General features: G+C 35.1%; 1 pseudogene; it reads left to right on the plus strand.

Annotated features, from left to right (window-relative positions):
- The first annotated feature begins 5481 nt into the window (after positions 1-5481).
- LOC122806153 overlaps positions 5482-26533 on the plus strand; it is a 183396-nt pseudogene continuing 162344 nt past the window's right edge.

Below are 26533 nucleotides of genomic sequence, written 5' to 3' on the forward strand. Positions count from 1 at the left end.
AAACAATAAAAAGCAGCAAAACTACACAAAGAAACTACAATTCATGTCACAATATGCAAAAACAACACCTTGGAAAACAGTGTTAAGGTAAAGGTGAGAGGATATAAAGAAAGGGGAAAAAACATTTTAACATCTGAATATAAGAAATTTGTCACCGTGACTCAACTAGACTCCAAGTTGTAGAATCAATGATAATAGCAGAGTCAGTGGCACAACAGGTAGTATGCTCACCATTGATACTGGAAGACTAGAAGGCTGTGAGTTCTATTCCCGCTCCAGTTGACACAGCAGTGCTGCATTAGGGGGTATTCTGCAATCCGAAGTGTGTCATCCTTCTGAAGAGATGTTAAACTGAGGCCCCATCTGCTTGAGATGGTGGTAGTACAGGTGGATGTGAAGTATCCCAAAACAGTGGGGGAAGTTCCCCCATGACCTGGCCAAATTTCCTGTTGTAGTACAAGCACCACCTTGAGTCTCCTCCAAAATGAGGCCACTACCCAATTGAACTAACCTGGTCAACAAAAGAATGAATGAATGAATGAATGAATGAATTAATTAATTAATTAATTAATTAATTAATTAATTAATTAAAATAAATTATGAAGGCAGACTTACTTCCTGTCATTGCTAAATGTCATTTCAACTGCCCATTATTCAGAAGGTCCAAAAATCACTTATAAACACCATCCTCACTTCCTTCCCCTAAACTGCAGCCAAACCTGTCTGGTATAGATTGTACAGGTAACAACTGAAGATGCATGTACTATAGACAACACAGAAATGGTGAGGAATATAGACTGTATACACATGAAGAAGAACGTAGTGATGCTGTTTATTCTGATCTTATAAACAAATTAAGATGAAATATAAACTGTGGGAGACAGCACATCAGAAGCTACAGTTAACTAATGGTATATTTGGCTGCTGAACTGGAAAGTGTGGCACATGACAGAAGGTTTAGAGAGCTGAAGTGACAAAACTAGTTCCAGGTCATGAAATTGGAAGAATAAGAATCAATGACATTAATTCATAAGTCATAAAATTAAAAAAATATTAATGCCAAAGATTTTGTATCATCATTTTAAACAGAAACAGACATGCCTGTGAAGTAAAGGGTTATGTATTTAACTGTGGTAAGTGCACAGCAAGAATTTTCTTTCAAAATATATAAAACAAATTCTGTCTTCCTGAAGTCACCCCTTAGAAACAGTGCTGCAGTACTGCATAAGAGGATTAGTACTAAACTGGTCCAGATGATCATGACAACAATACTGAGTCTATACATGTGTAGTCCTTTTTTCATTATAAAGAATATCACTTTATTTTTATAACAAAAACCTCTGTATAACCAAATGATTTTTTCCAAAGTTGTTTTTTTCTTTTAAATAAATGTCTTTGATATTATAAAATAAAAATATCAGTGTCATAGCAATATAATGAAAATAAACATGCCAATAACACCAATAGCTTATGCATATTACATTAAACGTATATCATACAGCATTTCAAACTCCCCTTAAAGTGATTCCTGGTTCCGTCCTAAAAATCATCTCCATTCTCCTTGTGTCTACCTCCAAAGTTCCTATAACCACTTACAGTTCCAAAACATGTTCCTCATCTGAACATCCCATACTCAGCAGCTGTAGCATCTACTGTTTGACCTCTGAACCTCCATTTGTAATCTTTCTGCTGTTAAATACATCTGTGTATTATTTCATTTGTTGTCTGCTGAGTCTATATATCATTCGCAGTCCTCTGATAACTTCCCATATTTCCATCCAGTCCTTCTTGCTCACATCTACTCCCTTTTCCATATTCCATATCATTTTAGTATTTCATTGCTACCTTATTTTTCACATCTGAATAAATTACTCCTCATCTTCTCATTTTAAATATGGGATTATTTTAAAAAAAGTGTTGCATTTTCAATCCTTTTTGCTCTTTTCTTTTGAAGCCATTCTAACCTCAGTCTGGTATAATTATACAATTTCCCATAGGTTGCATGTAATCCTCTATCAGTCTACAAAATAATTTAAAGTTCAGTATTCTCCATCCTCCATTAAATAGCTGACTTGTGTTATCTCCTACCCTAACCCTCTGTGGCCTTACCACTCAATATTCCTCCCCACCCATTTTCATTCCAAACTTTATCACTATCCAATGTGCCTCATTTCATATCAGCCAATATCATTTGTTCAACTTGAAAATCTTGTTTGTAAATAATACCCAGTGGGTATTTTCTTTTTTTACTGTCTGTATTTTCAGTCTCTATCCTCTGAGATCTTCCCTCTTATCCACAGAGAAATATTAAATATCAAAGCACAGGAGAAGTGCAGCAATTCTTATCACCTAACTCTATTCATATTCCAACTTCTCTTTGGCATTGTACCCCTTTTATGGCTGACATCTATATTCTGTGCTAAAAATATAAAAAGTAAGTATACATTTATGACAAGATCACATTTTCACTAGAGTATGTTATAGAACTGGTCTGAATTGTGAATAGCTTTGAAAGAAAAATACAAAAAAATTAAAATGGCAGTCAGATATAAGAAAGGTGAAAAAATAAATTATAATATAATGTGTCTGGATGCTTTAACGGATTTGGAAAGGAATGAAAAAATATTATATGATAGAATGGAGAATTTATAAAAAGAATCAAGAGAAAATTAAAGAATCATTATTTAAGCAAAGATATTATTTACAAGGTAATTAAGAAGAGGTAGCAGCTTATTTGAGTAGCATAATTATAAAGAATACTACTATAATGAGAGAAATGAAAGATGATAGAGTAGAGTTAAGTAGATCTCACGAACAAATTACTAATATCCTAATAAATTATGTAAAGAAAATGTTTTTAGATAGAAAGAAAGTACAAAAAAAGAATGCCATGTTAAACAATTAACAGAACAAGAAAATAAGGAATTGGAAAATGAGATTTCTTGATATGAATTAGATAAGGCACTTAGATAAGTTAATTTGCAGTCAGTTTCAGGATCAGATGGAATAGGATGCCAATTTTATAAGAATTTTATGGAATGGCAAAAAAATGCTTCTTAAACATTATGAATGGTTAAATTAAGATTTTATATATAAAGATTTATGCAGTGATATACTTAAATTTGAATAGAAAAAGGAAGATAAGTTTGAATGGAAAAAGGAAAATGTTTTAATCTGTATTGTTCAATATAGGTCTTCAATTTTCATTGTTTTGTTTTTATAAAACTGAAAATTGGAGACTTATAGTACTGAACAATACAATGATAAGATTTTTAAGAAAATAATTCAGAAGAGACTGGAAAGGAAAATGAAAAGTATTATGGAAGATAGCATATATAAGTTAAAGGGAATGCCAGGAATTATTATTCATATTAAGGGAAATTGTGGATGATGATATAAACAGGAGTCATGAGACAAGTATCATGATAGGAGATTTAAATAATACTTCTGATACAGTATAACATGAAATTTTGTGGACAGTTAGTAAGAAAATCAAGAATGCATGTTGTTCTGCATACAATAAAAGTAAAGCAAGAATTTTAGTGAATGGATGGTTAAGCAAAGAAATAGCTGTAAAGAATGGTATACATCAGGGTTGTCCTATGAGTAGTATATTTGCATTAGTTATGAATGTATTAGTCAGAGATATAAATTTGTATGAGAGGTGCTACTTATATTACTAATGAAGGGATAAAAATTCCAGTCATGTTTTCTTATGCACGCAATATTATATTGATTACAAGAAACCAAGTCTGGATGAAAGAAGTTATATGTTATATACATCAATGTTTAAATGTAACATGCATAATTTTCAATAAAGAAAACAAGTAAAGGACTGGGTGATATAGTAAAGAGAGAAGGAGAATCTTTCTCAATGAAATAAATATCTGTTTTACAAATAAGATTTAGGGGTAAAAATGTAAGTGAGGAATAATGTAATAGGATACTAGATAAAATAAAGGAATTTTGTTTTAGGAAAACATACAAGACATCTTTTAATGAAAAGGTTTATTTAATTAACTCAGTTATACTGGGAAAGATTGCATATTTAGCTGGTGTCCATATGTTGCCAATAATCTATGAAAAAGATACTACACATAATTTTTTTTCTTTCATGTGGGGTTCAAGATTGAATCTAGTGAAGAGAAAAGTTGTATGCATGAACAAGGAAGATGGAGGTTTAGAATTAATAAACCTATTTGTTTATGCTGCTGTCTTTAAATTTGTATAAAGTTTTGTTTTTGGATCAATGATAAAAATGAAAAGTTAGTAGTACATTTATTTAAGTACAAATATAAGTAGCATTGGGGTATGTTACAAATTTTCAAAAGAGGAAATATATGCTTAAATTAAATATTGAGATGTTATCAAGAAAAAATAATTTTATGGAAAATAAAAATTGATGAAATAGAAAATGAGAGGAAAGAGTGGTATAAAAAATCAGGATACAATATTATTATGTTAATCTGTGGGCTAAGACAGTGAATGAAAAAGTAAAAGCTATAAAAGTATGAAAAGCATGATGTAATAAGCAATTATTATTTTTATTTATTTGTTTAACATTTATTTATCTGGAAAGTCTGACTGGGAAGACCATTTTCAGCAGAGGAGAAACACTCCAGATGCATGTCTTTGGCATGTGGGAGGAAACCACAGCACCCATTGGAAACTCGCACAAACACAGGCTGGACATGCAGACTCCACACAGAAGGCTCCCCAGCCGAGAATAAAACTGGAGAACTTCTTGCTGTCAGACAACAGTGCTAACCGCAGCATCACTGAGACACCCATTCTGTATCTAATTAGAATGTCAAGATTCTTCATGGAGATTATTGATTAATAAATTACAAATAAAGAGAAATATGCTATACAAAAATCAATGAAAGAGTTATTTTCTTGCAATTTATAAGGGTTGCAAAATTGTGTAAAGAAATTTTTTTTTGAAACATAAATGAGGTAAATTAAATAAATACGTATATGATTATGTATAGATATTATAGCCATAAAATAAGGAATATATTAGTAAAATAGATAAAAGATTATTTTCTGTTGTATGGAACATTTGGAATGAAAGGATAAATAAAATCATGTTTAATGGTAAATGGAGACTGGCATTAATTTTAAGAAAAAAATAAATGATGGTTGTGGAAAGAGTGGGGGACCAAATAAGATAATGAAGATATAAGTTTACCATATTAATGAAAAATAAGATATTTATGACTGTATAACAATAATGGAGAGGAATGGAAATGTGCACATTGTATACATTTGTAAATATGTAAGTCTGTAAACAGTACTCTACATCCTTTTAAAAAAATAAGGGCCCCTACTCTTTTTGTAGGAGGAAGTGTTGCAATGAGCTAGAGGGTGGGTGTACTTTGTGGCAAGAGGGGATGGAGTGGTTGTTGTTCCTGCACAGAAAATGCTGTAGGAATTACTACAGTGTCTTCTAATGGTATGCCAGATTAATTGATTGTAAATATGATTAATGATGAAGAATTGGAGATCAAAAATATGACGTCATGGAATGAGATAATGGATAAAATTAATCCTGAAGAAACAGTTGTTCATATTGTAAAGGAAGTAATGTCAAGGGACAAAAGAAAGTAAGTTAATCCTGTTCTGTTTGTCAGTCAGTCCAAGGATCAGATAGTGTCCTGTAAACACCAAAAACAGATATTCCTAGTGTTACATTTGTTCCTGTTGTGAAGAGGTCACAGACTAAACTGGTTAGAAGCAATACAAAAACAACCCCCTTACCTGTGGTACGTATTTTACCCACTAATGACATTATTGTTGATCAATATGCAGTTTGAAATTTTATTGCTGCTTCTTTGGCATTTACTGCAGAACACTTCATGTGTTTATACATGTGGGGAAGAACACATTTTGTGATATCACCTTTGAGGCTGTTGAGACTGCAGATGGATTTTTACAGTAGGGTGATTTGAAAAGTTTGTGTCAACCATGGGTGCAGTATACTTTTTCAGCCCTAAATATGAACTTTAAAAGAAAATTGATTCTGCAGTTTTGCACAACAGACATTAATCATACTTTTATTAGGCATGCTTTCTCACTTCACTGTGAACATGTTCTTGATATTAAGAAAATGTATGATAATACAAGTCGTGGAATGGGTCAAGGAAATTGAGGCATTCCCTGTCTAAGCAGCATGGTAAAGTCAATCATATTCACAGTGTCATTTCTATTAATGATCATAGAACATACATACATTATAAAGGGCAGACTAAAACTTTTTTTTTTTTGTGGGTCCATACCACATCTGATTCAAAATTGTGATAGGTGATGACATTGTGTTGTGCTCTAGGCCATACTGCAGCTAATTGTGTTCCTTCTTATAGGGAATGAAAAACTGTTGGATGCTTTTGGTCTGACTGTCACAAATTACTTACAAAAAATGTGGAGAACACTAAGGAAGATAAGCATAAAAACAATATATCAGGGGCTGAGGAATTTTCTGGGGAAAAGGTTATAGCACCACATGTCATGGCTGGGAAAGAAAATGTTTCTTTGCCTGTATCTAATACATTTCAAGTATTGGATACAGCAGAGGTTCCTGGTATTGACCGTGAAAATACTTTACAAATAACAGCAGAGTCCATAGTGGAGGAGGGGGGAAGGAGTGTAATAACAGTGATGATACACAATGTTGTGAAAATGTGGAAATGGATGGAAATGGTACCACTATTGGTAAAAGGGTACATAAAAGGAAGCTGAGAGAAAGGGGAGAAAAACATTCTGTTAAGAAAGGAAAAGGACAGCCTTGCTATTAGCAGTTTGAATGGAAATAGTTTGATTAACGAACACCACAGTTTAAAGATTTTACATTTTTGTATACAGGCAGGAGCACACTGAGGTTGTTTGGGGACATAAACTTGATTGGAGCTTTGAAAGAGATTTATGCCCTGGTAAAGCTATTTTGTTTAAATTCAGTATTTCTTTGATAGATGTTAATTGATGTTCCAGGACTTCTTATTTGTGATACGCAGTCCTGGGTGAGGATTTTTAAACTCATTATTTTTCAGGGTTTTACTAATAAAAAACTAGAGAAAATGTATTTTGTGTTCTACAACATTTTTAAGAGTTAATTGCCTGTTTATTGTTATAGGAGTTTGGAACTGCCATATGACAGCAGACAAAAAACTGCAGATGTAAAGTTACTGTATTATGAGATTTCAGACTGTAACAATCTTGTTTTAGGACCTTACACAGGGCCAACTTATCACAGAGGTAGATTGTGCACTGAAATTGATTATTTTTCTTATACAGATTATTTAAGCAATAGCCGATGAAGTGGTGTGGTATATTGAAGATTTACCCATGGTTGGTGTGGTTTAATCATGAGGACGAACTGTGAGTAAATTTCAATATATCATAACCACGGAGTCAGTTATTGCTATTATACAATGACATTATTTAAGAAAAAAATACTTACTTTTCTTAAATAATGTCTTTGTATAACGACGCATTACTTTTCTTCCATCGGTGGTGGTATACTGCTTCCTTGTGTTGATGTACTGCGCATGCATATGGGACTTGCATTACTATGCATACCCAGTACATCAATGCTTTGAAATGGAAGCAATGGAGAAAATAAAGTCTCCGTTGCTCCATTTATTTTCTTTTTTCTTTTTATTTATTAAAAAAAAAAGGTTTTGGACACTTTATACCAACGGAAAAAAGTCTGGGCGACTGGACCTTTTTCCATTGGTATATTGTGGGATTTAATAAAAGTAAAAAAATAGAACTGGCTAGGCAGAACATAAAAGCCAAGATATTTAATAAAAAAGACTTAAAATATTGTGGGATTTACCACAGCCAATCAGCGTACGTGTTTTGGAATATTAATAGGGGAGGGTCATTGTATAATTTTCTTTAATTTATTCTGTTCCTATTCATGTAATTATAACTGATCATATGGCATTGATTTCTGAGCTTATTAACAATGTATCTAGCTTGACAGTTGGTAAAGGTATTAAAAAGTTAAATGGATGGGAAGAACAAACAATAGAATTGAAAGATAGAGTGCATCTGTTACCGGAACAAATAGTCACTTTAATTGACGTTAATGAAAACTGGTCACAGTAGTGAACTCTATAAAAAAAACATAAAACTGTATTTTGTTCTGTAGAAAAGCAACTTCTCATTAAAAAATGCATAAGCATCTCTCTGCTTCAAAGAATTATGAGGCTTCCTTACAGTCTGTAGATCTAATGTTTGCCTAGAAAGTGATAGAGGTTTTAAAAACATGGCTGATAGAGTATATATTCTTTTAGCAATGACATGTTATTCAAGGCTCTAAACAAGATATATCTCATTTTTTAATAAGTCAAAAAAGAATCTGAATTAATGGTAGGTTTGCTTCGTACTGAGGATGTTATGGCAACAGCCCAATCTGAAATATGTTCCCCCTGTGACACTTTTAAAACACATTGGAATGTCTGTCATATTTCTGCAGAAGACATTAAGGTATTAGAAGGTCACATATTATTGTCAGAATTAGATTGTTTTGTGTGACCTTTTTGTTGTTTTGTTGATTTGTCCCCAGGCATAGATGGCATTACCTATTCCTCCATCCATCCTCAACCACGTTTTCCCATTCTGCATTTGGGGTCGGGGTGTCACTTCAACAATGACAATCATCTCGAGCCAAGGTATACACTGCTGAGTGGCTAGCTCTGCCATGCTAGTTCATCTGTACCACTCACTTGCACACACACACTCATACCTATGGCCAATTTAGAGTGTCCAATCCACCGACTGCATGTCATTGAAATGTGGAAGAAAACTGGAGCACCCAGAGGAAACCATGCAACCACAGGGAGGACATACAGACTCTGCACAGAAGGTACCCCAGCCAAGAATTGAAGCAGAGAATCTCATGCTGTGAGGCAACAATGCTAACCACTGCACCACTGCAGCTGCCTAAATTACCATTTAAATGGCTTTATAAATTCCATAAATATATAGTATAATATAATTATAAATGGCATTACCTATGGGTTCTATAAAACATATCTCAGAGACAGAAACTTATTTTTTCAATGTATTAAATAAATGGTTAGATATAGGTATGCCTAGTGAGTCTGGGTGTGGTAGTGTTATAAGATTTATATTTTAAAATAAAGGGCACAAAGAAGATATTCAAAATTGGAGGCCCATTACATTAACAAACACAGACTGTAACATTGTCTGTAAAATACTATAAATTAGACTAAGTCAGGTTTTCTTAAATAAATTTCATGCAGGTCTTTTTGGACTGAAGGGGAGGCTGAGTAGGGAAATGTTAGTAGTGTTATGTGAAATCATTGATAGTATTACCCATACCAAGAAAGACCTACTCATTTAATATGATATCCAGAAAGTCTTTGATATGATTTCACATAAAATTTTGTGGGATATACTGAAATCTTACGGTATTGGTATTAAATTTCTACATGTTTTATGCAGCATTTATGAAAATTCCTGGGTTATGCCTTTAATAAATGGTCATCTTGGTAATAAAATAAAAATGTATAGAAGTATTAAGCAACTCTGCCCATTAAGTCGCATTTTATTTAACTTGGTAACGAATGCTGTTGTAGAGGAATGTTCTAGATCTTGCATTGATGCTTTATGGGAAATATTAGCATGCCATACTCTGCCACTAGTTTTTCTTGTTGCTGATGATTTTATTTTTATACTTAACTCAGTATATTATATTAATGCCACTAGTCAGGAAGTTAAAACTATATAACAGGTAGTGGGATTGTTTCTTAATATGCAAAAGGGTGTTGTTTTTGATTTTACATCATCTTCACATAAAATCTAGTTTGTGCATGATAAAATTACTATTTTAGGAGTAACTTTAGGTGGGGAGCAGACATTTCTAACCTAGAAGGATTGTATTCTTGTTGGTATACAAAGATTTTGGATAACTGGCGGTGTTTCAAATCGCCTTTTTCAAAAAAGTTTATGTTTTGAATACAATTTCACTAGAAAAATTAGGTTACATAAGATAAGTTTTTCCTTTTCCAAAAAAGAAAGAGAAGATATTTTTAGACATCATTTTTTGGAAGGGGGTATGTTAAACCCTATCAAGTGAAATGCTATTTTTTGTAAAAAAAAAAGGTAGATGGTTGGTTAGATCTAATATAGCCTATTGTCTATTTAGCCTCTGTGCATTTATACTAGATATTTCTTCAGGTGCAACATGACAAAGTGAATTAACTTACTAAATTGTTATGGAAAAAATATATCACTTGGAAGAGTGTGTTTATAGGTAAATGCAGGAGACTGTGCCATTACACCTTAAAGGAGTACACTGATAAAATGCTTAGTTGGAAACCTATGGTTCTTTATCTTTATCTTAATATTGTCTCACACACACACACACACACACACACACACACACACACACACACACACACACACACACACACGTCTATGGCTTACCTTCAAAATGTTGATGGTCAGAACATTGAAACCACTTCCGTGAACTCCAAACTACAGCTTCTCAAAATGTTGAATGCCGATGTTCTGAACCGCAAAATCTTGCCCCCTTTTTGACCCATGTTAGCACTTGTTTGTAGATGTGGTGCGGTCGGAAATGTCGACGTTCAATGTTTTTTCGACTTTCAGAAGTTTTGGCGGTACGAGTTTCGCGGAAAGGTTTCAGTGGTGTGCATATTCGTGTATGTGCTTTCGACATTATAAAGGTAAGCCATATTTATACATATGATGGATTCTTACCTTTTGGATAGGCTGTTATGTCTGCAGTACTGTAAGTATTTCAGCAGGGATTTAAATATTTTCAAACATGGTCATCAAGCTTGTGCCTTTATGCAGATATATTCACAATAATATGTTTGCGGTTTGCTGTTTGGGCCTACCTCCAAACTCTTCTCCACCTGCTCCAGCCTTCCTTATTATCTCTTCTGTTCAAACAGTGAAATCATTGAAGCTTTTTTATTTTTTATTTTTTTCTCACAATAAATAATGAACTCAAGCCATTTCTCTACATCAAGTCCATAATTACAAAAATCTAATCAGAGGCTTGGTATGATGGACAAGGCCAAGGCTTTTATGACTGACTGTAGTAGAACAGATGAAACCTGTGCCTTTCTGCCATCCATGTACATCCCATGTAATACTGAATTTTCTCAGAACCACCAGACAAAAATGTGAACTAGAATACAAAAGAATCACATGAATTACTGGTGTTTATATCATCACTGCGAAACCTTAAATAAGTCTGCTTAGATAAAAATTCCTAACTTAGAAATTCAGCCTACTAACAATGGCTCACAGGCTGTTATACTCCACCAAATACTTATCATATTTAATGTAGTGACTTAATATAATCCTTCTGGGCCTCGTCTCTTCACTAGTACCTCTAAGAAGCTTGATTGATGGTTTATATATTGCAACGCAATGGAATAAACATGTGCTTAGTTATTGAAAGCTTCTTTTCAAACAAGGTTTCAGAATCATTATCAGGACTTTTCTATCCAGTAATACATATTGTTAATGTGGGGTTTCCTGACATAGTAAGAATTCTCCCTTTATTTTTACAGTTCATTCACCTGTCTTCTGTTGAAGTTCCACCCTCTTTCAGTATCTCTTCCCACTCTGTCTCTTTCATGGATACATTAACTCATTATCCTGCACTTTCCCATGCATTCTGCCACTGTGTTCACATCTCCCTGCCTCTGCTCATGCCATTCTTCATTCTTGACTTCTTTCCTCATCCTCCTGTCCGTCCCTCCACCGTAAAGTTATGCTACTTTCCTCCAAATATCACATTAGTACATTTCCTCTTTGTATTCTTTATGTGCTGATTATAAAACATTAATGACATTACTTTATCCAAGGTTCTTCTGCATTGCTTTTATTGCATGTTTTCTCCTCAGTATCTTTGTACATTATATTAATACCTGCTGTCAGTTACTGTCATCTAATCTGATAACCCTGTTTCATTATACCTTGGTATGACTAAGGTATTAGCAATTTTATCGTATTTAGCAAGCAGAACAACAAGTTAGCTGCTGCCACATTTGCTAATCTTCGTATCTATCAATGTCATAAACATATTCCAAATGTACTACTGCTCTTCATTCTGTAAATGTACTCATTTCTGCATTTGTAGAAAGTATATTTTTATTGATGACGTATTTGTTAGTGAATGTAGTATATCTAAAGCTTTTATCCCCTGGTCTCAGTTGTAAATAGGTTAGAACCAATTAGACCTCATAATCAACAAACATAAATAAATAAAGACTGACTGAATAGAAAAACAAATTAGTAATTGTTCTATTAATTGTTATTTTAAAATAGTGTATGGTAAGTAAATCCATGCTCCTTTCATTTTAATAGTGTGTTAATCATAGCTGTATCTGAAGGACCATTATAAAATAAGTTAATAAAGCAATCCTCTTTCCTTAAATAATAGAATCAAAAGGAAAAAGAAATACACATTTCACTGTGTGGGAAAATAACCATGTAAGTTATTGCTGGTATTACTTACCAAGTAAGATAAAATCAGCTCGAATGCTATGTAGCTCTTATGACCCACTTGTTAGATTCTACACATAAAGGTCATGATAAAGGTGACTTCTAGTGATGTGAATATAAATGTCAACAAAGCATCACAGCAGAGCATCACCTTATCTTGAACATCATGTCTGAGAACACATTCGTAATTGTTTTCATGTGTTTCGCCTCCTTGCCATCTGACAAGCCACAAGGTGATTATTGTAAATGCTGTCACCTTCTGTAAACCTGGACCACCACTGTGAAAGGGCATTTGCACCTAGTGGGCCTATCCCATTAACAAATTGATAACCACCTATGCAACTCTGACCCAGAGCACCAGCTCTTTCCTTTTTATTTATTTTAACAGCAGTCTAGTCTCCCATAACCAGAACATATGGTTGTATATGCGTAAAAAAATATTGTTGTCCACCAGTTGTATATTTGTCCGCATTCATGTTCGTGTCCATTTGTACTTCTTGGCCACGGATCCTTGACATAAATACACAGATTATAAACAGCATGAAAGCAAAGATCATGCTCTCTGCCAAAATAACCAAGAAATACTGTTGTTTTTGTTTTTCTCCTTTAGATAGTGTTTAACTTGTTCCAATCACTTGACAGAGCTAGGACATATACTTACCCGAGATTCACTTGTCAGCCACTATGCTATCATACCTCATTAGATTAGCAGTTGCAATGGAATTGTGTTTTATTTGACACTTCTACTTCATGTTTGCTTGTATTTATTTTGAGTTTGTATAGTTGTTTTCTTTGCATTGTTTTGCCATTGGTATCACAAATGGAGTGACAGATTATGAATTATCTGACCCTCATACCATCACTACCTACTGGATTCTAAAAAGACAGAGCAGACAGCCTAACAACTTCATGCATTCAGAAACATCCTCAAGCAAAAGCATGAGTGTTGATAACTGCCAACATATGACTGACATTAAATGAAACAATTAATTAATTAGCAGGCAACAGAGCTTATGTTGCGTGTGTGGAGTCTGTCAGACTGTCTCCTTATTGTCTTTGAAGACAGTATTAAGTTGGTGGAGACCAAGCATTTACTGTCTGTGTTTCCATACATGACATGATGTTACTATCAAAGCAACATAAAACAGCTCAAATTCAAAACAACTGTAGGGAAAAACTCCAAATACTAAAAGCAATAAACTGAAAAGTGATTATTCTGCAACTTATTTTAATTGGCTTGATTATATTTGCATGCTGCTTTTATCAAATAGTTTATTTGAAGCAGCTGATTTAAATGAACTAACTAGGAACTGAGTCTGTATGTAATTGTGCTAATTTACACAGTAATTTAAGAACAGATGCACTGCACAAGTTCTTGTCTGTCCTTGTCTGATGGCCTGCATACAGAAGAACAGTGAAGTGCTCCAGAGTCTGGTTATCAGGTACTAAGACAAGCATGTATGTAGACATTTATATTAGGTGCTAACATGCTACCATTTTGTAACACACTTTTCAGTCCTTTTACAACCATGACCTAGGCCAAAAAATGCAACTGTAACTGTTTTATATATATATATATATATATATATATATATATATATATATACATATATATATATATATATATATATATAGATAGATATATACATACATATATATATATATATATATATATATATATATATATATTTATATATGGGATCATAGGAGATTTTTAGGTTAATGGCTCTGTGGCTCTGGGGCCCTTACAAACCTAGTCAAGAGTTTATCCCCAAAAAAGAAACCACAATCAGCACCTGTCGTAGAAACCCTGGGACAAATTTGTGTTTGCCTATCCACTCATCAAGGGTGCGCTTGAAGAGGGCCACTGTTCAGATGTTCTGAACTTCAAATCATCGAAGTTCAGAACATTGAACATCAGATCGTCGGAGACCAGATGATCGAAGTTCTGAAACATAGAAAATGAAATTTAAAGAAATTAAAAAGAAAAGCACTCTTCTTTTATGTTTTTGCAGGGAGACAAGCCCCCCCCCTGCACCCCCACCCCCTACTACTTAAATATAACAACTCTGAGATTGCACTACAGTGAAGAGAATGGAAAACTTTCCATTATGCACTGTACGGTGATCTACATTCAGAATGCCTTCGATGATGTGATGTTCGATGTTCTGAAAAATCAATGATTTGAAGTAGACCCATACATATATATTTGTGCACTTTCAGAGTATCTCATCAACTAATGTATTTGGGTGGTAAAAGTAACCCAGAGCAGCAGGACAAAACCCACAAATACATGTAGACAACACACAGAGTCTGAGTAGACAAGGACAGGAAACCAGAACTGAATTTCTGACTCTGAAACAGTAAAGTGTTGTCAATAATAAAATAGGGACACCCACAATGAGTGATTGTAAAAACAAATGATGTCTAAGCATATTGTTACATGCAATCAAAAGCAGAAAAATTTTAATCAGTAATATTTTTTTGATCTCTTATACTCTTCTCACCAGGACAAGAGCAAAACAGGAGGCCCACTCACATTTTTTACATATAATGCAGCAAAATGTCCTGGAGCAAAGAAAATTATAGGAAAAAATGTTTGTGGCTATCTTGGTAATTTGGCAAGTTAAGACAAATTGGATCTGTCATCTCGTCATTGTTTTATAGATACAGAAGCATTTGGTTCCAATCACAGTGGCCTTGAGTTATTTATTTATTGACATTTGTTTACCAGAAATGTCTGAATGGATAATTTTATCTGTTCTCCATGAAGGCTTAAGGATAAGGACTTCACAAATAAAAGAACAGAAAATACAAACACATAAATGAAAATGACATCATATTACAACATACTGTTTGTTTGTTTGTGTCTTTCGGCTTTTTCCCGGTTAGGGGTCGCCACGGCGGAACTCCGGTCCGCTAATGATTGGCAGTAGATTTTTACGTGCTGGCTTGCTGGGCCTAACGCACAACCTTCAACGAAGGAACGTAAACACATATATTAATACAAATATTAATACACATAAGATGTAGCATAATATGCACATATCATAATTAAAACAAGATAAATACAATATCATGTACCATTGAAACATGTTAACATGTTTTAAGTATGAGAGTATGTTAGAGAGGAAAATTCAAACAATGGATAAGAAGGGCCTATATTATAACATCGAAAGCTCAGGTCAGTGAATACCTGTTTGCCGACCAATAAACAGTGAAATGTCATTTCCGTGAATGGCCACTACAACAATTTTTTTTCCTAGGGGAAAAAAAAATCACTTGGCCAAGAAGAAATTAAATATACCAACTCCAAGATCGCACTACAATGGGGAAAAGGGCAAATCCACGACGATGGCCAAGCAATTGTTTTCCTCTAGGAAAAAATTTGCTGTAGTGGCCATTTGGGGAAATGACATTTTGCTGTTTATTGGTTGGTGAACAGGTGTTCGCTGACCTGAGCTTTTGATATCGTAATATAGACCTGATAAGAAGGAGGAAAAATAGAGGAAAGAGCAAGAAAAGTATTTGTTATAGGCAATAAGTGGTGAAGATAATGGAGGCAGGAGAAATAGTGTGTAAAAGCAAGATTAAGAGTAAAGGAAATAGCAATAAATAAATAAAAACAAGGAAAGAAGACATAGGATGTGTAATAGGTATTAGAGCAAAAGGAGCTGAAGTTTTAGCCAGGAGAGCAGCAAGTACAAAGTCAGGAGTCCGAAAGAAATTCCTTTAGTTGCAGAATGTTATGTAATGTCCTGATTGGAATAGGGATTGCGTTTCAGACTTGGTGTAGGGCAAAGAGATGACCAGGTTGCTGGACTACAATACAATTCTACATTCATGCAACAGTACTGTGTATTTATTTTTTCACAGGTAGGTGGCCAGTACTACTAAACCTCGTTTCAGCCAAGAATCTGTTATAGTTCCAATAAACAAGTACCAAAGAACAGACTGAAATGATGCAAAACATTGCAGTCAGCTAACAATAACCCACCCAATCCTCCTTTCTCACTACAACCAGTACATACATCCCTAATTTTAAAATTGCTAACCAAACTAAAGCCCTGCTCACTCTCTGTTGATAACTTACCACCTGAATACTTACAACTTGCTGCCAAAGCTATAGCTTACCCTGTAAGTATTCTTATTAATCATTCAATCTCTGATTCTTATGTCCCCCAACTGTGGAAAAAGTCTATTCTAACTCCACTACACAAAGGTGGTAATGCACACGATCTCTCAAATTACCGACGAATCTCTATTCTCTCCTCGTTATCAAAAATCCTAGAAAAATTTATACAATCCCAACTACTAACTCACCTCATTAACAACAACCTCCTAGCTCTCACTCAACATGGATTCTGCCCTGGACATAGCACAACCACAGCCTTACTCTCTTTCACTGATACTGTAAATAAAGCTCTTGATGCTGGCCTATCAACTTCAGTACTCCTGTTAGACCTATCAAAGGCTTTTGACACAGTTATCACACCCTAAGTTATTACAATATTTAGAAAAACTTGGATGCACTCTAAATGTATTAACCTGGTTTTCCTCCTACCTAAATAATAGACAACAATCGGTTAGATGGCAAAACCAACAATCTGAGTATCTGGAAAATAACACAGGAGTCCCACGAGGGTCCATTTTAGGACCACTACTCTTTAATATATTCATTAATGATCTTAATAAAGCCTCCCAACAAAGCATATTAATTCAATATATGGATGATTCAACTATCATCTCATCCTCCAACAATTTCGCTAACCTCCAGAAGATCACCCAAGATGCATTCACATCCATAGAAACCTGGCTAAATGATGCTCAGTTAATACTGAACCCCCCAAAAAAACTAATTGTTACTATTTTAATCAAAACCTCCGGCTGCAGAATTCAAGATTTTTTCATATAACAATACAGAAATAGAACAGGTGCTATCTGCAAAACTTTTAGGAATCACTATTGATAACAATCGCTCTTTTGAACAACACATTCTAAATACAGTAAAGAAAATTAATTTCAAACTTGACAACTATACCAATATAAACTCTTGCTAGATAAAAAAACTAAGATAAAACTAGCAAACACTTTGCTTATTCCATCCATCGTGTATGGAAGCCCAATTTTCACCAACCTCCATGCATCCCTCAATAATAAGCTGCAATCTTGCTACTACAAGATAGCAAAATTTGCCTCTAATATGCTCAACCACTCACACCACTGCAAAGCTATCTCAAACCTGTCCTGCCTTGAATTTGACTACTATCTCTATTATACTCAGTTAACACTCGCTCATAAGCTAATTTTCAAACCTGATAGCTGTCCTGCACTCCAGTCTATCTTACATACATACACCCCAACTAGAACCCTCCGGTTTTCATAAAGGACACTTTTAAACGTAACTAAACCCAACAAAAGAGCAGGACAATGCCTATTTCCCTACAACATTGCCAAGCTATGGAATAGCCTCCCCTCATACATTACTCAACTTGACTCCCTAATAGTCTTTAAAGCTGCACTAAAATCCCACTATTTAAATAATCCCAGCTGTACCTGTGAAATACACTGTAAGCCCCCTTAACGTCACACACTTAACTACTCAGATCTTACTCTTTAGCCCTCTGTTATATTATCTTCCTCCTCTATATGATTGTTTCTCCTACCTGCGATATGTGCAATTTACTAATGATTATGATTAGTTTCTTGTGATTGAAAGTACGTTATTATGTGTCTATACAGTCTGATAATTATGTATTAACTATATACCATTACTCCCCAACCTATGATAATGTATGTATATCTCTTTCACTTTGTATTTGTTCTGTACAATATTTGATTACCTGGGGAGCTTTTCTTCCCGGGCCTCCACTAAAAATGGGTTTCTGACCCAGTGGACTTTCCTGGTCAACAAATGTCAATAGATAAAAAATAAATGAATATTAAAAAAATACAATACTGAATAAAAGCAGGACAGTTATTTTTCAATGTAGCAAAGAAATAATTGTGAAGTAAGAGTAATTAGTACTCTCATCCAGAAAAATGATGAATAACATCACCGACAAAATATTAAGTAATGTACTGTCGAGTTACATTGAAAAATTCAAAAGGAATCCAGCAAGTCTCAAGCACTCTTACCAGTTCATTTGAATTATTCTGAAAGACATTTTATTAAGCTGAATAAGAGGGAAAGATGTGGGTGCAGGAACAATGTTCAGTATTTTACTAACTAGGACAGAAAAAAAATTATAACTTCACAGGCTAATCGCTATGTATTAGGCTAGCTGCCCTTGTGGAGCATTTTAAGCCTAGCCATTTTCCCTTTTTTTGCTCAAAATAACCTACCCCATTTGGTTATAGAATAGCATTACCCATCCCATGGTTGATAATTATATATTACCGCTAATGAAAATAATTGGGTTCATACCCCCAATGAAAATAACTAGGTTCATGCCATAGATAATTTGAGGGGACCCATACATGGGATAAAGCATTTAGGAGTGGCTACTGTTCATTAGTAGTACAGGGGGCAGTCCTGGGGTAAATTGTCTGTTTCACACCCATAGATACAAGCTGAGCTTGAATATGGACAAAGATGAACTTGGTTTTTGTGGATGGGGTGTTTGTTCCTGAGCAGCAGTATCCTTTCTGAGATATACGTGTCCCTCCAAACCATTCTGCTGATGTTGCAGAAGAGGTTTAGTTCCCTAGACCAGGTATTTCTGATGCCATCTGACTTGCTGAGATGCAGTCAATCCATCAGAATTGTGTTGGAGGATGCCTGTATGCCAGAGTATCTGAGGTGTTGGTGTTCAGTCTATATGCAGATAACCTGAAATTGATTAAAATGATTACATGTGTTGCAGATAAGGTGTGTCTGTAAAAGAACTTGAATAAATTGACCATTTGGGCACAGGAGAATAATATGCTGATAAATACATCAAAAACTAAGTATATGAGATGTGGGAGACATAAATTGAAAGGTGAATATTTAATACAGCGCACAGTGATTGAAACTGTAGATTCATTTCAGGGATTTAACAAGATGATCCAAAAAGGTCTTTTTTAAACTTCAACCTGTCTAATGCTAAGACAGATGTAATTCAAGGTACAAAAATGATGCAATACTATACAATGCAATAGCATACAAGGCATACGTTTGGCACACACACACACACACACACACACACACACACACATATATATATATATATATATATATATATATATATATATATATATACACATTATACAGTAAAATTGTATACTTTTTTTAGCTAAAATTACTCATACATTAACAGAATCCACCATCATAGAATACAGTCTGAAATACCTTAACAGTATAGGCACAGAAAGGTGTACATATTGACTTAACTTTTAACATCATTTCATAAAGGCAACACCAAGTATTAACTGCATACAAGGAGAGAGTGAGAGAGAGAGAGCAGAATATAAAATGTAAAGAATATAAAATGTAACTTAGTACAGGATGATGCAGTCTAATGAGTCACTGGCTGTCAGTGAGAGGGATTCTGGTAACAGTTTGATTGAGAAGAACTAAAGCAGAAAGGGAACGAGATATACATATGTAATGACAGGCCCATCAAAAAGTCAGACAGATATAAGCAAGTATACAAAGGACCTACGAGCCAGTATAGGATGCAGATAAGCAACCAAAGATGTGAACATTTAATAACAGAGAGACAGAGAGAGGGAGACAGAGAGAGAGAGAGAGAGAGAGAGAGAGTCACAGAACTTTATGGTAATCATGTCCATTACTGGCTGGATGGCTGGCTGTTACATTCCGTGTTTCAATGTTGCTTTGTGTTTGCCATGAATGCTGAAGTTCTGCACTGTGATTCGAATCATTTTACAATGTGTCTGATTGTTTATCAAGAGTGAAGCTTGATTGACTAGCTTGTATTTTATCTGTTTGCCAGTTGTCTGCCAAAACCATTACTAGAATATTCTTGGGCTTTGTTGGACGTGCTACCCTGCCTCTTGATTTTTATCTAACATGCCTTTTTGGAATGGTCATTTTTGTCTGTGATTAAATATCACTGCTGAGTGACAGGTAAAAATGAATCTCCACAGGGCATTATATTAGCACATTGTATTGCAGTGCTTTATAGACTTTACATGTGCACCTGAGGTTTTGTCGCATTCTGCTTTTTAGTTTTTGAGCATGTTTTGTGAATTATGCATACCATGATACTCAATCACTTACTACTAAAACAGAGTTTGCTACTGGTTGTATGCCCTGCAATTTTGTACAAACTTTTAGGTGTTACATTGGCCAACTTGCTGTTAAAAACTTAATCTCAACTGGATATGTATTACCTGAGCATAATGTAGGTGGTTTGGATTTTTTGGTATTTGTTAGCATCTATTCCTATTCTGGTTAACTGTGACTTAATTTGTTTCATAATTTTTCTTTCTAATAATTAATCTTGTTTTGAGGAAACTAGTACATTGTGAACATATTTAGTCCATGGGTCAGTTCTTCCCCGTTACTATTGCCACAATAATTATGTACTTTAATTATTTTGCCTTTGGCCTTAAATGTTTTTTCTTTTTTTACTTATTTATTACTATCATACATACAGAAGTTTGGATCTGATGTTTTTATTCCTCCATGCATTGCTTGTAATTGTGTTTCAGCTTGGATTGTTGATTTTTTTTTTTGTTTTGTTTTATATTGTTTTGTTTTATATTGCTGTTTTTTCTTCTACTTGCAATGTTGTTCTTTAACATTTTAAAAACGTGGTTATTTTGCAGCCGAGTTCTGTGTGTAACAAGGCAGGCATAATTTTCACCTTCTTATTCATAATAAAGACCAGTCTGAATATAAACCTCAGGCCTTACTTATCAGTACCACTTCCTTCTGGGGTCTCTTTTGTTTAGGGTTTAGATGGGGAAAGACTGGTGATACAGGTGTCTGTCCAGGTTAGGAAGTCATCTATACTGGTGAAGGTCTGTACTGAGGAAACTAATTCCACTTAGCATGACCTTCATGCAGAAATAAACTGTTGGTTCCTTCTTGCATATCATTCATCAAGTAATGTGGCAGTTAGCCTTGGGTGCTTTTCATATATGGCCTGGCAATGAGCTAATGGATCTTAGTAAGGAATTCATGTATATTATGCATAGGTGATTATTTCTTTGATAATTTCCAAAGCTATTACATTGAATTTAATTTTCTGTGTTGATGTTTACACTTTTGACTTGGTGGTAGAACTGGTTTAGTACTGGAATGTAAGAAATGTTACACAAAATGACCTGATCCCATTGCTTACTCATCTCTTTCTGTGGGATACATCACGTAGTCCTGAGCAATTTGTTCGGACATATAATCGAGTCACCTCTATTGTTCTTCACTTTTACTACAGTTCGTGCTTGACCTGTGACTACCTGGCCATAGGAGTCTTCGTAGAACCAAGAGCTCAGCAGTCTCAGGATATAGGGAAGAGAAATGCAACACTGATTAGTAGCTCACATGCATGAAGATGCAACACTGATTAGTAGCTCACATACATGAAGATGCAACACTGATTAGTAGCTCACATACATGAAGATGCAACACTGATTAGCAGCTCACATACATGATGCAACACTGATTAGTAGCTCACATACATGAAGATGCAACACTGATTAGAAGCTCACATACATGAAGCTGCAACACTGATTAGTAGCTCACATACATGAAGATGCAACACTGATTAGTAGCTCACATACATGAAGATGCAACACTGATTAGTAGCTCACATACATGAAGATGCAACACTGATTAGTAGCTCACATACATGAAGATGCAACACTGATTAGTAGCTCGCATACATGAAGATGCAACACTGATTAGTAGCTCACATACATGAAGATGCAACACTGATTAGTAGCTCACATACATGAGGACAAGTAATTGCTTGGTGAGTACCATCAAAAGAAGTTAATGTTTTTGACCATGGAAATCTCTGCTGATCATGCAGATGTGCTCTTCCATCTGGTCGAGGGTTGCAATTCATGTTGTTTCTCTAAAAGTAATTTTACTAAATGGAAGCAAACTGAACACCACTCGCAGAAGCTACCTTTGGTGAACATTACAAAGTTTTTTTTTTTCTGCAGGAGGGCAAACACCCCTGCAAGCCCCATCCCCTAGAGCTCGGGGCTCTGAGGTCACACAACAGGGAAGAAAAAAACAAACTTCAATGTCAGCAAAAAATTGTTTCATCAAACAGCACTTGCTCTTTTTGCACTTGCTGAAATTGCATTCGTTGAAATGGTATGTTCACGGAGGGTTGTGCATCCTATCTGCCTGCTTAATTTGAAGACATTTTCTGCCGCAGAGTATGACTGCATTATACTTTTTTTTTTTTTCAAAAAAGATTGATTTATTTAAGACAGACACTCTTTAGGAAGTGGTTACAAGGTTATCTATTAACTGGTCATGGTGCGTTCTTGGACTGCTTGTTTTCCAGATTGTTAAGATCGCTCTGAAAACTAGATTTTTCAATCTGTTTACAAAATATCTTTATCTCACTTCTTAACAAAATATTATTTATTTATTTAACATTTATTAATCAGATGGATGGGATGGTCCACAGACCTCTTTTTGTAATATCCTGGACCAAAAAAAGACAGGGTCAAATTCATCTCTTTAATTGCTTTGTTCTGGCTATAAACCGATTTCTCTTAGTTATAAATTGACCTGAGGGTGGGATTGTCACTGTAGTAGAATGTATTGTTAAATATCCCCTCAGTGTTGTCTCCTCCTACGCTCAGTTACTGTCTTCCTTCATAGAGCAGGTATGTGTCATATGTTATTACAGTTCTGTTTGTTCTAAGACTGTGTAAAACAGTGAAAATACTTTGGTACTGTGTTATACTTGACAAAATAAACTTCTATGCCAATCCTCCCTCTACTCTTAAATCAGACCCAAATAAATTCTGGAGCTCTATTAAACAGACTCTTCATCCAGGAAACCCTTCCTCTCCTAACCCATGTCCCAATGCAACACCTGAAGACATAGCCAACAAATTTAGCAATAATTTTATAACCTCAATAACCTCCAAAATAAATCCCCCCCAGAAACAACACTAGCACCCCCACAAACTCTATACCTCTTCCAAACCCTCCTAAATCCTTCTCTCTAAAAGCAGTATCAACTATGTAAAGTCATTACTCTCTAAACTTAAACCTTGCTCCCCATCTGTTAACAAGCTACCCTCTTACTTCCTGCAGATTGCCTCTGATCTTCTTGCCTATCCTGTATCCATCTTAATCAACCAATCCATTTCTGAATCATATGTCCCCACTGTATGGAATAATTTCTTTACTCTACCCATTCACAAAGGGGAAACTCCTCAGACATATCCAATTTCAGACCGATTGCCATACTCTCTCCACTCTCAAAAATCCTAGAGAAATGCATTCACAAGCAGGTAATGCATTACCTTCACCAGGAAAACCTTCTCACACCCACACAGCATGGTTTTCATCCCAAGCATAGTACAACTACTGCACTCATATCATTCATCAACATAGTCTCCCTAGCTCGTGATAACAATAAACTTGTCTCATGCCTATTTCTTGACCTTTCTAAAGCCTTTGACACACCCACTCCTTCTAGATAAACTCACTAACTTACATTCTCTCCCCCTACTATCTCCTGGTTCTCCAACTATCTCTCTACCCACCAGCAATCAGTTAAATGGCTCTCTGCACTATCCTGCCCTCTCACTGTACAAATGGGAGTCCCCCAAGGGTCCATACTTGGACCACTACTCTTTAATATTTTCACCAACTTCCTCCACTCCTCTTGTCCCCAGTCATCTCTTGTGCAATATGCTGATGACTCAACTGTTATAACCATTGCTGACAACCCATCTGACCTCCACTCAACTACCCAGGCATCATTCCACACCATTGAGCCTTGGCTTAGTGATAAACTAATACTTAATCAAAAAAAAAAAACTAAGCTCCTACTCTTCCTACCTAAAACCATCACCACACTCAAAAGTACATTTACCATCTTATCCTGCAACAATACTATCATCTCAGCTGAATCTAGTACTAAATTGCTAGGTGTTACAATAGATGATCAGCTTAAGTTTGATCTCCATATTACTAACTCGGTAAAAAGAACTCATCAGAAACTTGGACACCTTTTCTGTAGCAAGAAATACTTAACTAACACTGCCCGAATAACTCTCTCCCAGGCTTTATTACTCCCAACACTCCTGTACAGCTGTCACATATTCACAAACCTAAATTCTACACTTATTTCCAAGCTTGAAACTACCTATAATAAGATTGCCAGATTTGCAGCTAACCAAACCTACAAGTCACACCACTGCTTAGCACTACAGCAACTAGGATGGCTAGAATTCCCTCAGCTGCTCCAACTATACCAACTACAAATCATCCACTCTATCCTCTATCTACCCTCCTTCTGCCCCAGCCTCTCCACTATCATATCCAAATATTCCCCTGCTAGGATGCTACGCAGCTCAAATCAAGAATTATTAGACATCTACAAACCCAAAACCAAAATAGGCTGCCTTCTCTATAACTACAACCCAGCTATATCCTGGAACCAACTCCCCTTGGAAATAAAATCCCTCCATCTTAGCAAAAGTTTCAAATTAGCCACAAGGAAATACCTAAAAACAAAGTGGTCTTGCCACTGTAGCCAACCACCCTGAAACCACCATCCTTTCACCTATTTCACCACCTCACTCTTAATGTATCTCTAACACTATTCCCCTGCCTCTTCTACCTCTTCCCTTCCTCTATCTCCAACCACTCTTAATTCTTACAGTCTCAAAACAACCTATCTGTCTAGTCTGTCTCCTATACTCTACCTCCCCTACATCTCCTACATTCTTACCTTACTTTCTTGTTTCCAAACTCCTATACAACTAGATCCTTACCCACTTTAAATAAGCATCTGCCTAACTATTCTCATTTTGCTCTAAGCAGCTTAAATAATATTGTAACTAGTCACATTTTCTTTTGCTAATTGTTTAAAACCTTGTTTGTAACAACTCACATGCTTGTCTGCCAGTTGTTAATATTCTGTATAACTGAATTGCCTGAGGAGCTTTTTTTCTCTCCAGGTCTCTGCTTGTAAGATCCTATAGCTGATTGTTACTACTATGTTACTAAAATTTAATAAAATGTTTTCTAGCCCTGAGGAGCTTTTCTCCCCGGGTCTCTGCTGAAAATGAGCCAAAATCTCAGCCAGACTAACCCGGTTAACAAATGTAAAAAAAATAAATAAAATTTGTAACACTTTCATTCAGATCAGATAAGCTTTATGTATGCTTCCTTTTAACATGTAATGTGAGTTGCTTGTATTCTGGTAGATTTTATACATATATATATATATATATATATATATATATATATATATATACTCACATCAGAATCTCGAAATTCCGAAACATCAAATTTCATATGCTTGAGACCATATGGCCAATATGTCACAATATCGAAATTCCAAAACAAATCCAAAAAAAAAAAAACAACAGTTTAAATGTTTCTGCAGGGGGGGGGCAAGCCCCTCTGCATCCCCTCATCCCCGCTACTTAAATATTCCAACTCTGAGATCGTCCTACATTGAGGAAAAGGGAAATCTCCCATTCTACATTGTATACAGATCTCCGTTCATAATGTTGGGATTCCAAAAGTTCGATCATATGGTCTCGGCCATATGAAATTCAATCTTTCAGGATTTTGGCATTGTGAAGTGTTCCATATATATATTTATACACACACACACACACACACACACACACACACACACACACACACACACACATATATATTACACTGTTTTGATGTACTAGTTAATCCCATGAATGTTTTCTAAGTGATGGTGTTATATTCTGCTTAGCTGTTTAGTGCCATGGTTTGATAATTTGTTCGATACAGCTGTATATTTATACTGCATTACTATGGTTCTCTATCAGTATACTTCCTGTTAAAACTGCTTTGAGCCTATATTCATACACTTTTTTC

This window comes from Protopterus annectens, chromosome 7.part0, assembly GCF_019279795.1.
Source record: "Protopterus annectens isolate FY-2018-M chromosome 7.part0, PAN1.0, whole genome shotgun sequence".
Lineage (NCBI taxonomy): Eukaryota > Metazoa > Chordata > Ceratodontiformes > Protopteridae > Protopterus > Protopterus annectens.